Genomic DNA, 14,459 nt, shown 5'->3' with positions numbered 1-14,459 from the left:
ATATTGCTCATAATTGTAAAATTTTAAGTGTGTAAAAGTTTCACTAATTTTGAGTTATTTTCTCCCAACTCCCTCCTCCCCTGCAAATTGTCAATGGGAGTTTTGGATGCTTAGCAACTCCCAGGAGTTGTCCTAATTACTTGAGCTAGTGTGGGCCCAATCCTTTTATAGAAGGTACTGAGGTTGTTGCCATTGACTTTAAAGCAGGGACTAGTAGGCCCTTTGCGATTTGAACTAAATATAGAAAGATTTTTTTTTTCTTTGACAAGAAATGTAACAGGAGCTTCATCAACCTTTGGAACTGCCAGATAGCAGAATTCACTCCATAGTAGAGGTCAGAACTTTGATACTGTGCTTCTTCTCTTGATTTTGCATTTTTTCCAAGCACACTTTTAATTGATCACAAAGGATTATTAGTTGCCATTGCAAAATATTCAGACCACACAGCAGCCTATTGATGAAAATATTATGTTCATGTGGCTGTAGAGCTTAGTTTTGTTTAATTGTTATTGCCATGGTTTATTAGACTATTATGTCATATTATGCCAACTTTATGAAGTAATTTTTGCCTTTTTCAAATTACTATCAAATCATTCTGTTCAGTTCAAATAAAAAAAACACCACATATTGTATATTACATGTATATTACAAAATCGTAAGGCAGAATATGTGCATGTCCTTACCCTGAATATAAGTTTAGTTATTATTGTAGTTATCTCTTTCAAAGCTCACTTATTTTAACAATACTTTACGCAGCCCACGCCTAGGTACTAGCCAAATTCCGATAACCTCATTCATGATGAATAATACTTTCCTTCAGAAGTACTCCTATTGATTTAATTGCTCTAAATAAGGTGTTATTCAATATGAGTAAAGGTATCACAACCTAGAACTACATTTCCAAAGCACAGTAGAAAGAATCTTCCTATGGTTATTACACATTCCCTCTTTCTACCTTTGGGTCTTTTTTGCTTCCTGCCCCGCTTCATTCTTCATTTAATCCATTGTCACCCATTTCCCTAGCACAGATTAAGTCTTCAATTCTGCAAAGACTTATATAAATGGCTAACTGGGGTCTTACATAAATGGCACTGGGAACCTGATCCAAAATCTACTGAAGTCGCTGGGATTGGTTTATAGGCTCTTCAAACACTTCCACTGAAATAAATGCTCAGAGTGTGAAGTTAGGCATGAGTAAATAAACAGTAATTAGGGCAAGATAGTTTAATGATCACAAAATTAGCACATGCCATAGAAGATATGTGAATCTGTGAAAGAGATAAACTTTTAAAAGAAAGCATGGACTACTCACTTGCAAATAATTAACTAGAATATGTGAACATGTACTGTAAAAGAAACAAAGTAGTGGTCCTTACTGGGATGTTCACGTTGTCATCATTATTAGATTACATTATTTAAAATACATAAAATATGGGTGGTCTGGTAAATAAAAAGGTGCAGATAAGATCTGGGCTAAAATGATGCCATTAAAAAAAGTAACATCAAAAGATAAATGGGAAAAATATTAGTGAAAAATTTCTGTATATATAGGAATCTGAGGAGGTGTTCCAAAAAAAGGAGCTGTTGAACTTTGGAGGGAATTGTTTTTGTTTGGACTGTAAAAAAAAAATATATATATATATTTGTATTGCTATTGTTAAATTTAGAAATAAACCTCTTGGAATGGTGAAATCCAACAAGTTTAGGGAAAGAGTAAGAAAGGTAGAAGTGGCTAGGGATGGTTGTACTGGTTTGAGAGCATGAAAGGGAAAAAAGTCAGTCTAAATATTTGTTCAGCCCTCAAAACAAATCTGAAACTTTAAAGCTCAGGATTATTTCTAGTGATAGTGGAATTGAGCTTTATCTTATCAACAGTATTTGATACCCTGTAGAATCCATGTTGACATAGTTTATATACCAATGCCAACTCTATCACTTTCTCATCTCCCAGTTTTAAACACACATCTCAGGCGATTCCAAAGTCGCCTAATAACTTTGATTGTCATACATCAAAGTAATTCAAGTCAATACAGTTGAAAATTACTGTGTAATGAGGCTGAGTGGCCTCCTTCCAAGCTGGAGAGCAAGGGACGATTACAGTCTCCTTGGAGGGTGGAGCCTAGATTGTTCTGCCCCCCTCGCCAGAAGTACCTGGGCATGGCTGGAAGTATAACAAGCAGGCCCTGCAGCACAGTTGGGGCAGAGCCTGCGGAGGAGAAGGACACTATGCCTGTTCTGCAGCATCCCAGGGGGACCTACGCCTGACTGTTCCTGATCCCCAGTCACTGATAAGGACTGGCCCAGAGTGCCTGCCATTGTGTACCTCGAGGAGCCAGAAGAGGCCTGGAGACCACAGGTACCAAACCCTGGGGAGACAGGAAGTGGCCCAGGGGCAGCCATGGAGCAGCCGGCTGGAGAGCCAGGTGTGGCTCTGTTGGTATGTTGCGGCTGGATCCTTGCTGATGCAGGGGCAGCCAATCCTGCCCCGGGCTGGGGGTGGGGCTGGGACACAGTGGAGTAGGGTGGGCCCGCGTCCCCCTGCCACACCACTCCAGGGTGGCTGACTCCCTACACTGTGCAGGGAAGCTCTAGCCCTGAAGAAGGGCCTCCCTTACCAGCTCACCTGTAGACTATTTGCTTTGCTGGCTGCCTGAGCCCCGCCCAGCCTAAAGCCAGCTCTCGGACTGTTTTGCTTGCTGGCCACCTGAGCCTCCTCAAGCCCAGGCCCCAGCCCACTGATAGACTGTTGCTGGCTGCCTGAGCCTTCTCAAGCCCAGGCCCCCGCTCAGCTATAGACTCTGGTTAAGGCCTGACGGCTTGAGCCACCCAAAACCAGGTTAAAGCCTGACTGATTATTGGTCGCCCAGCCTTATTGTGGGTTCTTGGCTGCCCTGCGAACTCTGGTCCTGGAGGGAGCAAGGGACTATTACATACTGCCCTTCTATTTCTTTTAGAAGGAGGAATTGCTGAGGTGAAAAGAATGTCAAAATCCCTTTAAGACTCTATTATAGATAAGTCCAATGCCCTTAGTACTGCCACATTAAGCAAAAGAACTGAATCCATAGGGGGGAAATTTAAACAGTAAATTAACATGGCAACTATGTATTATGGTCTGTTAGCCTCCCATCCTCTTCTCTACCATCTTCATGTCCTCCATTGTTTGACTAATCAATTGTATGAGTAACAGGAGAAGAAGATGAAGCCAAATGAATGAAAGATCATTGGTTTAACAGAGCTGCCAAAGTTCAGGCAGATTTGTCAAAAAAAGAAAAAAAACCTTTTTCGTATCTGAGGGTTGTTCATCTTTCATGTTTTAACAAGATATAAGCATTTATTATTCGGTTACTAAAAACTGAAACTGACAATATCAAGAGCTTTCCAAAATAATTGGACTTGAATTTGATCAGCAAAACATTAACACTTGAGATGAAAAACACACAGGATGGACATTTGCAGCATTTGGAGACATCATTGTGTTCTGGTTTTGTATAACAGAAACAAATAAATATTTAAGATACTGTTCATGATCAGCCCACTGGTATTATGCTAGAATAATTTTAATTCCTTATAAATGCACAGCACAATGGATATCCCCAGGGAGAATACAAGGCTATGAGTTCACTAATGCTGAAACAATCTATGCAATTCAGCTTTGCCAGAATTTCATATAATGAATTCTTCCGTAACTCAGGGCACTTCACCAAAGGTCTGAGCCTATGGCATTTAAAATTTCGATCATTTGCTTAATCCTGGCTTTCTACCAAACTACTTTATTAATTGGATTTATGTGATGAATTTAGCCCCTTTCTTTTCTCACAAAACATCTGCAAGATAATGATTTCTTCACAGTTATTCATTATTTGGAAGTATTTTGAAGATTTTCTTTCCCCTTGACTTGTTTTAACTCTATTCACTGAGCATTTACAGTTTGCTGCAAGTACTTGGTATACAAGCAATGGTCATTAGTTATAACTAGTCAGATAACATGTAGCCTGTTTCAGTTCCCTGATGGGATAAGTGAGAATAATCCAGTGCTGATTTTTGCATATTTAATTTAATATTTGGTTGAATATGCAATTTTGATATTACCTGTAAATAAAACTCAGTCATGCTGATGTTCATGGAAAGCAAACACAAAATGGGAGTGAGCATTGCTGAAATGAATGCATTTAAATTTGCGTGACTATTTGACAATTTATTTATATTTCTGTGCAGTATTCCCCAGCTCTACCTATTAATGGTGTTCTGATCCAAATCATCTTGGGTTCTATATTGTGAGTGTGATCACAAATTTAAACCTCCTTGGTAGCTACTCTACCTTAGCTACTTTACTCACAGGAGAGAGAGTGAAATAACAAATATTTAAATATGCTTGTACTGACCAATTTGTTCTCTATCTCCTTTTGAGCAGATGCAGTTGCCCTCTTCCACTCTGAAGTCTGGCCAGTTGTTTGAAGAACATATGCTCATGGTAAGTGATTTAGCTGATGAATATAAATATTGGAGCTGGCTGGCAAAACTTCAATGAAAAATGGTTAGCTGGAAATTACCAGTTCCCAAAATCAAAATAGGTTTGTGGAGACAGGTTGATTTTGCTGAAGTTTCTCTGGAAAGCAGGCTGGTTACAAATGGAACAGGAAACCTGGTTTCCTGTCAGCTTGCCTGCCTGCCTCCTCAGTATCTCACCATGAAGACTGCCATGGAATCAGAGACCCCAGAGCTTCCAGGGTATGCTGCTCTGGGGCAACCTCTATTCACTTTGAAAGAGAATTTTGAAATTCGGGGGTTTTGGTTCACATCAGACTGAAACCTCATTTTGAAATATCAAAATCACCTGTGAAACAGAATTATTTTCTCTGCACAACTTTAGTAAATAGTTTGTCCATTTGTGATATCTTGAAAGTTAGAGTGGTGACCTTTGAGAGTAGAGGATCAAAGCTGAAATGTAAACTTTGTTATCTGGTTAATTTAGTTCTCCAAACTATGATTGAAAGAATTTGAAAGAGGCTAAAAGTAGATTGGTAATGGTACTCTGAACATAGCTAAATTCTAACATGATTCAAGGAATTACTGTAAGTGCGTATTAACTCCAGAGGCCTCATTCAGTTCTCCCTTACACCAGTTTTACTGATATTTCAGTGGAGTCATTTCTGACTAACCATAAGTGAAAGGAGAATCAAGCCTATGAACTCAATAGATTAAAAACACAGGAATGGCTATATGGGTTCAGACCAATGGTCCATCTAGTACAGTATCCTGTCTTCCAACAGTGACTTGTTCCAGATGCTTCAGGGGGAATGAGCAGAAGCAGAACAGAACACTTATCAAGTGAGCCATCCCTGTTGTCTGGTCCCAGCTTCTGGCACCTGGAGGTTTAGGGGCACCTATACAATGGGGTTGCATCCCTGCCCATTTTGGCTAATAGCCACTGATGGACGTACCCTCATGAACTTATCAAGTTCTTTTTTGAACCCAGTTATATATTTGGACTTCACAGCATCCCCTGACAACAAGTTCTACAGGATGACTGTGCATTGTATGAAGAAATACTTCCTTAATTTTGTTTTAAACCTGCTGCCTATTTATTTCATTGAGTGACCCTTGGTTCTTGTGTTAGATGAAGGGGTAAATAAAATTTCCTTATTCCCTTTCTCCACACCATACATGATTTTATAGACCTCTATTATATTCCTCCTTAGTCATCTCTTTCTTAAGTAGAACAGTCCCACTCTTTTAAATCAGCTTCCTGTGGAAGATGTTCCACACCCCTAATCATTTTTGTTGCCATTCTCTTTACTCCCCCCGCCCCCATTCTAAAATATCTTTTTTTTGAGATGGGGCAATCAGAACAGCATGCAGTATTCAAGCTGTGGGCATACCATGACTTTATATAGTGGCTTTATGATATTTTCTGTTTTATTATCTATGCCTTTCCTAATCATTCCTAATATTCTGTTAACTTTTTTTGACTGCTGTTGCACATTGAGCAGATGTTTTCAGAGGACTACCCACAGTGATTCCCAGATCTCTTTCTTGAGTAATGACAGCTAATTTTGATACCATCATTTTGTATGTACAGTTGGGATTATGTTTTCCAGTATGCATTACATTGTATTCATCAACATTGAATTTCATCTGCCATTTTGTTGCCTCGTCATCCAATTTAGTGAGACCCCTTTGTACTGTTTGCAGTCAGCTACGGTTTTAACTACCTTGAGTAATTCTGTATTGTCTGCAAATTTTGCCACCTCACTGTTCACCCCCTTTTCCAGATCATTTATTAGTATGTTGAACTGCACCAGTCCCAGTACAGATAATTAGGAACTCCACTATTTATCTCTCCACTTTGAAAACTGACCATTTATTCGTACCCTTTGTTTCCTATCTTTTATCCAGTTACTGATCTGTGAGAGGACCTTCCCTCTTATCCTATGAATGCTTTCTTTGCATAAGAGCCTTTGTGGTGGGACCTTGTCAAAGGCTTTCTGAAAGTCCAAGTACACTATATGCACTGGATCACCCTTGTCCACGTGATTGTTGACACCCTCAACAAATCCTAATAGATGAAATATGATTTCCCTTTATAAAAGCTGAATTGTCTCTTCCCCAACATATCATGTGTATCTGTGTGTCTGCTTATTTTAGCCTTTAATATAGTTTCCATGAGGAAGAACACATAATTATTGTCCAAGTGTGAACATTCTGGTTTAAGTAACTTGCCCAGAAACACGCAGGAACTCTATGGTAGACCCAGGAATACAATCCAGTTTTCCAGGGAACTCTTCAATTGCCTTAATTGTGAGACTGGCCTTTCTTTTCTTGAAAACCTTTGCCTCTTTCAATACATGCTTTCCAACTCCTGAAGCAAATGAGGCAGTGTCCTACAGGAAACACAGTTCTTCACTAAACAACGCTTATTCATTCCTAGTTTAGGTTCCTCCTGTTTACTCAACGGACAGTAGTCCTGTGGAAAACATAGTAAGTGATCACCTAATTAAAGATCATCACACACACACACACACACACACACACACACACAAGCAGGGTGGGGGGAATGAATTAAGGTTGCATAGGCAACCTTATATCTATCATTTCCTAAGTTTTGAATGTTTGACTTTGCAACTTTAATGTTCATTTAATGTAGGGACTGTGTTTTTGTATGCACATGCACAAGAGAGATAATGATTCTAAGGGTCCCAGAAGGGAAAAAGTATGTATCTATAGTACAGACAATGATTGCCACTAACCAGAAAGTTACTTAAACAGTATTTCCTATATTTAAAATAGGAGTGTTTTAGTGCAGGCCATCCCAGAGTGCCCCCTTGTGCCCAGGTATGACACCACAGATGACCCCTGCCTTGATTTCCCCTCACCTGGAGTTTAAACAAGCTCGGGCAGACCTTTAGATACAAAGAGGGCCCCCTTTTGGAGGGTCTTTTTTATTAACAGAAAAGGCCAATACAAGTACCTTCATCCCACCATCCATATCTTCTCATGTGATCCTAAAAATCCCATTACTCACACTGAGTCTGATTGTTTATGGAATCTGTACTAGCAGCATGAACATCAGCATGGCTAAAATATTAATATGCATATAATTCAAAATTTGCACTGGAGAGTTTGTGAGTGACTGGCTAGAGGGGGGTTCTGGAAAGAGTAAGAGCAAAAAACTTTGGCTTCCAGCTGCTGGGTCCATTGGGGTCTACTGCAATTAATCTTGATGATCAATAATTAAGTTTTAAGGTAATTGTGTATTTTATTCAAAAATTGTCTCTCTAGGGCAGAGGTGGGCAAACTATGGCCCGTGGGCCACATCCAGCCCACGGGAGCCTCCTACCTGGCCCCTGAGCTCCTGGCCCGGGAGATTAGTCCGCGGCCCCTCCCGCACTGTTCCCCCTCCTCCACAGCCTCAGCTCATGGTGCCACCGGCACAACGCTCTGGGAGGCCGGGCTGCACAGTTGCAGAGCCGGGGCCTGACCTGGTGCTCTGGGTGGTGCGGCTGTAGCACCGACAGCCACCGGTGCTCCAGGCAGCGCGGAAAGGGGGCAGGGGGGATTGGATAGAGGGCAGGGGAGTTTGGGGTGGTTTGGGGTGGTGGGGGTGTGGGTAGGGGTCGGGGTGGTCAGAGGGAATCAGTGGCTACTGATCTATGTCTTGTGACTGGAGCCATGAAATAAAGATCAGCCACTTAACAGCACTAGGGTGTGTCACTTATTATAATTGCTATCCACTTCTCCCTCCTCCATCAGCTGCAGTTCATCTGCTGCAGGGTCAATGGAGAAGAGGGGGAGAAAACTTGGTGGGAACTCTCATCCCACAGTGTCTGGGACCATCTTCCTCCCCTATCCCTAACATTGTACCAGCTGCACTAGCAGAGAAGAGAACGAGAGCACTGTAAAGTTCAAGGAATGGGGATATCTCTAGGTGGACAGTCCCTTGCCCTTATGTATCTGTGGGTGATGGGAGCACGATCTAGCATTTCACATATATTTTCCTTGTCTTGTCATAAATAAAAAATTTTAGCAGCATAGTACACATTATGAATAATTTACTGCATAAAAAGTAGCTGAGTTAGTCACTAACTGTCTAGTTGTCAACTTAAAATGGCATAAGTACCAAAATAAGTCACAAGTCCCAGTAAGGTTTTACTTTACACAAAGGCTCTCAAAGCAATATATCTATCTCTATAGAGAGATAGATAGATAGATACTTGCCCTGTTGCCATAAAATAACTGTTTCATCCCTATACTAAAATACAACATAAGACCACCACAAAATAGTAATATTCTGTTAAGCGAGCTGTCAACTAAAGACATAGGAGGCACCAAACACCTAAGAACCCAGCTATAAATAATCAACCACCACCACACCTGCTGTGCACATGGTGAGGATGCCCAGCCATAAATCCTGATGACTTTTTTTATAGGACTTTATGTACTTAGGTTATAATCTTTTTTCCTCATCTGTGGTGTATTCAGCTGCACAACTCAATAATGTTGACAAATCCAATTTTCTAAAAGGCTTCAGGCTGGTTTTGGTGGAGTAATGACAGGAATTTGTTAGTGAGGGTCTAATTCCAATGTGTCTTGTATTATTAGCAAACAGGTAGCAGACAGAATGAAGGACAAACTGACTAAACTTCTCCCTATGGTATTACTCAGGGTGATTTAATAAGGGTAAATATAGTTCCAAATCTTATTGATTTGCCTGATTCATGTATTATAAGTTGAGCTTTTAATAGCTTACTCCAAGTTTGAAACCTCTTAGGTGTAAAGCACTAAGCACTGGACTATTTAATGGTACATTTAGGACTAGAGATAGACATTTCCAAATGTCACTAAATTGATAGCATGTTTAGAAGATGAAAACCAGAAGTTTCTCTTAAAGCAAAAATAATGTAAAGATTTCCCAAAGGAAAGGTCTTTGGAAACAGCTGCAGTTTTTTTCTGTTATTTGAAACAAACCCCGAAACCTTTGGAGATCTGGGATTACGAATACCAACATTATAAACATTTTTATCATATGAAAGAAAGTAGGTGGTTTGACAGTTTGGAATAAAGACTGTTATTAGCTTTCCTTAAGGTCATGTCTCTCCCATAAGTCTCACTTTTAGGGAAAAAATTTGCACATATAAGGGTTGAACTAGACACCATAGTCAGCCTTTTCTAACTGTAGCATCTGAATTCAAAGGAATTTATCTCACCCTTTAAAGGTATTTAGGTCTTGTTCTGTTCAGTGTTGCAATATTATGTGACTTTGGTCTTGTCTAATCTAGAAGCGCCACAGTGGCACAATGGGGTCTACAGAGCTCTCCCATCTGCATAATTAAACCACCTCCTGAAAGGCGGTAGCTAGGACTGTGGGAGAAGCTTTCCCACTGACATAACACTGTCCACACAGCACTTATATCTGTGTAACTTATGTCACTTGGGGGGTGTGGCTTATTCACATCCTTGAGCGACATAATTATGCCGATATAAGCTGTAGTATAGACATACCCATCTAAGGCTAAGTCCCACTTTCAAAATTGACTTGGGAACTTAGGAGCCTAAGGGTCCATGAAAGTCAATGGGACTTAGGTTCCGAAGTTCCCGAGTCAATTTTGAAAATGGCACTTAGGCCTTGAGAAGAGCACTACCTAAAATATATTAAAATATAAGCCTTTAGTCTAACAGATATCTGTTAAATCCAAAGGGCATTTTACAAACATTAGTGAGCTAACCTTACATAAGGCAGGTAATCTTATTATGACATTTCAAAGATGTTGAACCTGAGATTCCAAAAAGCACATTTGAAATCAGACTGAAGATCTCTTAAGATTAACACTTACGGTCAGTGGCAACTTTTGAAAATGTTGGCCAAAGAGGCCTCCTTAGAGCAACACAAGAAGTCTGTGGCTGAACTGAGAACAGAACCCAGGTTTTCTGACTATAGCTAAAGGAACATTTTACAACAAATAATTTACCTGCTGAATTTAGCTTCTCTTATTCTCATGAAGTATCCATGGCAGCCAGCATACTATTGCTTGAAATGTATTTGTTATTTGAAATTATTTCATGAACCGTTTTGTCTGTGATTATTTTTAACTCTGTGGATTGTCTGTGATCATTTCTTAATGAGTTTTCAACATTTGCTAGTCAAGCTGTGTTAATTGTGATTTGTCACATGGTATTGCTTCTGTTCCCTAATTGAATTAGTGTACAAACACATCTGGTGCTAATTTAAGTCAGTTTCTGCTGTTTTTCAAATTGCATATCTGACCTAACTGAATATATGTTCACTAAATGGAATAGAAAAGGGTTGTGAGCATGGCCAAAGCATATTATTTTTGAACTAGAGTGATGTCCATGGATGTATTATTTGCCAGTCTATTCCTAACTCACATCCCTATGTTTTGTTAGGCCATATATATGTGTAACATGGGCAGCCGCCCGCTGAGCTCACCCCTCATGGCCAGAGTTCCTTTTTGCAAAGGCCTCCCTCTGTTATTCCTCTTCAGGGCCACTGAAGAACTCCACAGTCCACAGGTAATTCAAACTATCCCCACATGGGCTCCCATTCATGTAGTGGTTTGGGTACACACTGGCGCTCCAGCTCCAGGGCCAACCCTAGTTCAGTCTCATCTGCTAATGCAAAATAACACAAAGTCTTTGAAAATAGAACATAAACTTTCAGTCTTCATCCCACTTTGAGCAGGGCACAGGCCCTCCTCCCCAAGGGTCTGTCGGCTTCTCAGTACCTCCTGCCTTGAGTTTATCCTTCTCCACAGCTCTCTCAGGGGGTGCCTTCCCCCTGGAGCTTTCATACTACTCCCTGTAGTGCCCTGCAGGCATAGTTGCAGTTTCCTATGCTTACCCCCTTCACTTTAAAGGTCCTGTTCCTTTTATACTGGAATCACCTGATTCCTCATAGATGGGGCTTATTCTGTAGTCAGGGTTGGATTTGCCTCAGGCTCTTCAAGCCACAGGGAAAGCCACTCTGTCACAACTATCCTTATGCCATTTGCGGTATTGGGAAGACTTAATATATGTACGCTGTATTTATATTTACAGTTCAGTGTTATCCAGACATTTGCTACCACTGGTACCAGGATTTATCCTGATGTGGAAACCTATTGAGGAGATCGATTTACAAAAGTGATTTTCAGGTTCACATGAGATGAATGGCAAAATATACAGACACCTGTCTTTACAAATACTACCTTATACACACAAACACCACAACACTAAGCCATTTGGGATGTTATATGTCAGTGGTGTGCAACCTGCGGCTCACGGACCACACGTGGCCCATCAGGGTAATCCGCTGACAGGCCACGAGATAGTTTGTTTACATTGACCGTCCGCAGGCACAGCTGCCTGGAGCTCCCAGTGGCCGCAGTTCGCTATTCCCAGCCAATGGCATCTGTGGGAAGAGGTGCAGGCAAGTGCTGGTTGCCGCTTCCCACAGCTCTCATTGGCCAGGAATGGTGAACTGTGGCCACTGGGACATGTGGGCGGCTGTGCCTGTGGATTGTTAATGTAAACAAACTGTCTCGCGGCCCACCAAGGGATTACGCTGATGGGCCACATGCAGCCCACGGGCCTCAGGTTGCCCACCACCTTTATATGTATTGCAGTGAACTTTACACACAGAATTTGTGCAATGTGTATCAGTATAACAATTTGATCCTTGGGTAAGGAAAATATTGAACAGCTTTAAAACAATCCTTATAGTTTAAGCAACACACATTTTGCATTCACAGTTTAAGAAGCTTTGGAACTGATATTCATTTACACCAAGCCCTCTTCAAAGGGAAGAGGAAATTTAAAGGGACCTAAGTATTAATGGGAACCAATCCATTTGTTTTTCTGACTGGAATAGCACATCATGTAGAAGAATATAAAAATTCAGATTTAGACGAATGCATCATTTAATGCTCATTGGGGTGCAAAAACTACTGAAGGAAAGCTTAAGAAAATTAAAATGTGCAAACACTGGTGTAATATTTCCTTTCAGCAATACAGTTTTTGGCACTGTGGCTCAATCATTTCCCCCCTCTTTCAGACAAACTGTAAAAAAAAAGAAGAAGGAAATAAGGTCTCAGCCATAACCTTAGCGGCAGGAATTTTAAAGAATCTGGCAGCAGAGACGGGGACAGACAGTCAAAACATGGTAGTGATTTGTATTTCCTCAGTCCCCATCTGTATAGTTATCATTCACAGGGTCAGACTTATATGTGGATAACTAAGACAAACATCCAGTACGTCAAAATTCATGGGCCATCATTGAAGTTAAAGTTAATATTTAACCACTGCTGATTATTTGTGGGAGGAAGGTTGGGCACTGAATTCTAGCTCCATGGCTTTGTTTGATCAAAGACTTTAAGAATGCAGGTCAGATTTTCAAAATACTAGTACTATTTATGACTCTTTCCTCCTTTAGATTACATTCTATGCTGGATACTGGAGCTATTGCTTCTGTTCAAGAAATTGAACAGAAACATAGAAGTCTGGAGTGCCCAGGTCTACCTTGGACTTCTCCTTGCAAATACAGGAAAATAAGTTTTTCCAATGAAAAATTAGAGTTGGACAAAACTTTTCAGCAAAAAACACAGAGTTGGGGACACCAAAATGTTTCACAAATTCTTGTCACCCCAAACCAAATTGTTTCAGTTGAAAAAATAAATAAAAAAAAAACCCTGAAACTTTCCAAACAATTCATTTCAACATTTTCAAACTGAAACGTTTTTGGACGAGCACAAGTCCATGGGGCCAGATGTGCTGCATCCAAGAGTGCTAAAGGAGTTGGCAGATGTGATTGCAGAGCCATTGGCCATTATCTTTGAAAACTTGTGGCGATCGGGGGAGGTCCCGGACAACTGGAAAAAGGCTAATGTAGTGCCCATCTTTAAAAAGAGGGAGGCCAGTCAGCCTCACCTCAGTCCCTGGAAAAATCATGGAGCAGGTCCTCAAGGAATCAATTCTGAAGCACTTAGAGGAGAGGAAAGTGATCAGGAACAGTCAGCATGGATTCAACAAGGGCAAGTGATGCCTGACTAATCTAATTGCCTTCTACGATGAGATAACTGGCTCTGTGGATGAGGGGAAAGCAGTGGACATGTTATTCCTTGACTTTAGCAAAGCTTTTGACACAGTCTCCCACAGTATTCTTGCCAGCAAGTTAACGAAGTATGTGCTGGATGAATGGACTGTAAGGTGGATAGAAAGCTGGCTAGATTGTCAGATTCAACGGGTAGTGATCAATGGCTCCATGTCTAGTTGGCAGCCGGTATCAAGAGGAGTGCCCCAAGGGTCGGTCCTGGGGCCGGTTTTGTTCAATATCTTCATTAATGATCTGGAGGTTGGCGTGGATTGCACCCTCAGCAAGTTTGCAGATGACACTAAACTGGGAGGAGAGATAGATACACTGGAGGGTAGGGATAGGATACAGAGGGACCTGGACAAATTAGAGGATTGGGCCAAAAGAAATCTGATGAGGTTCAAGAAGGACAAGTGCAGAGTCCTGCACTTAGGACGGAAGAATCCCATGCATCACTAAAGACTAGGGACCAAATGGCTAGGCAGCAGTTCTGCAGAAAAGGACCCTAGGGGTTACAGTGGACAAGAAGCTGGATATGAGTCAACAGTGTGCTATTGTTGCCAAGAAGGCCAATGGCATTTTGGGATGTATAAGTAGGGGCATTGCCAGCAGATCAAGGGATGTGATCATTCCCCTCTATTCGACATTGGTGAGGCCTCATTTGGAGTACTGTGTCTAGTTTTGGGCCCCAGACTACAAGAAGAATGTGAAAAAATTGGAAAGAGTCCAGCCGAGGGCAACAAAAATGATTAGGGAACTTGAACACATGACTTATGAGAAGAGGTTGAGGGAACTGGGATTGTTTAGTCTGCGGAAGAGAAGAGTGAGGGGGGATTTGATAGCTGCTATCAACTACCTGAAAGGGGGTTCCAAAGAA

The 14,459-nt window shown here is 41.1% G+C and overlaps 1 long non-coding RNA gene across 1 annotated transcript; it reads left to right on the top strand.

Moving 5' to 3' along the window:
* The first annotated feature begins 2,220 nt into the window (after window positions 1–2,220).
* LOC122465543 lies at window positions 2,221–13,164 on the top strand. Its single transcript, XR_006290470.1, has 4 exons — window positions 2,221–2,356; window positions 4,412–4,471; window positions 10,903–11,028; window positions 12,926–13,164. It is a non-coding gene; the product is annotated as an uncharacterized LOC122465543 (long non-coding RNA).
* Window positions 13,165–14,459: the final 1,295 nt, after the last annotated feature.

The sequence above is a fragment of the Chelonia mydas genome, chromosome 4 (genome assembly GCF_015237465.2).
Source record: "Chelonia mydas isolate rCheMyd1 chromosome 4, rCheMyd1.pri.v2, whole genome shotgun sequence".
NCBI classification, from domain to species: Eukaryota; Metazoa; Chordata; order Testudines; family Cheloniidae; genus Chelonia; species Chelonia mydas.
This window is presented reverse-complemented; position numbering and strand designations above follow the sequence as displayed.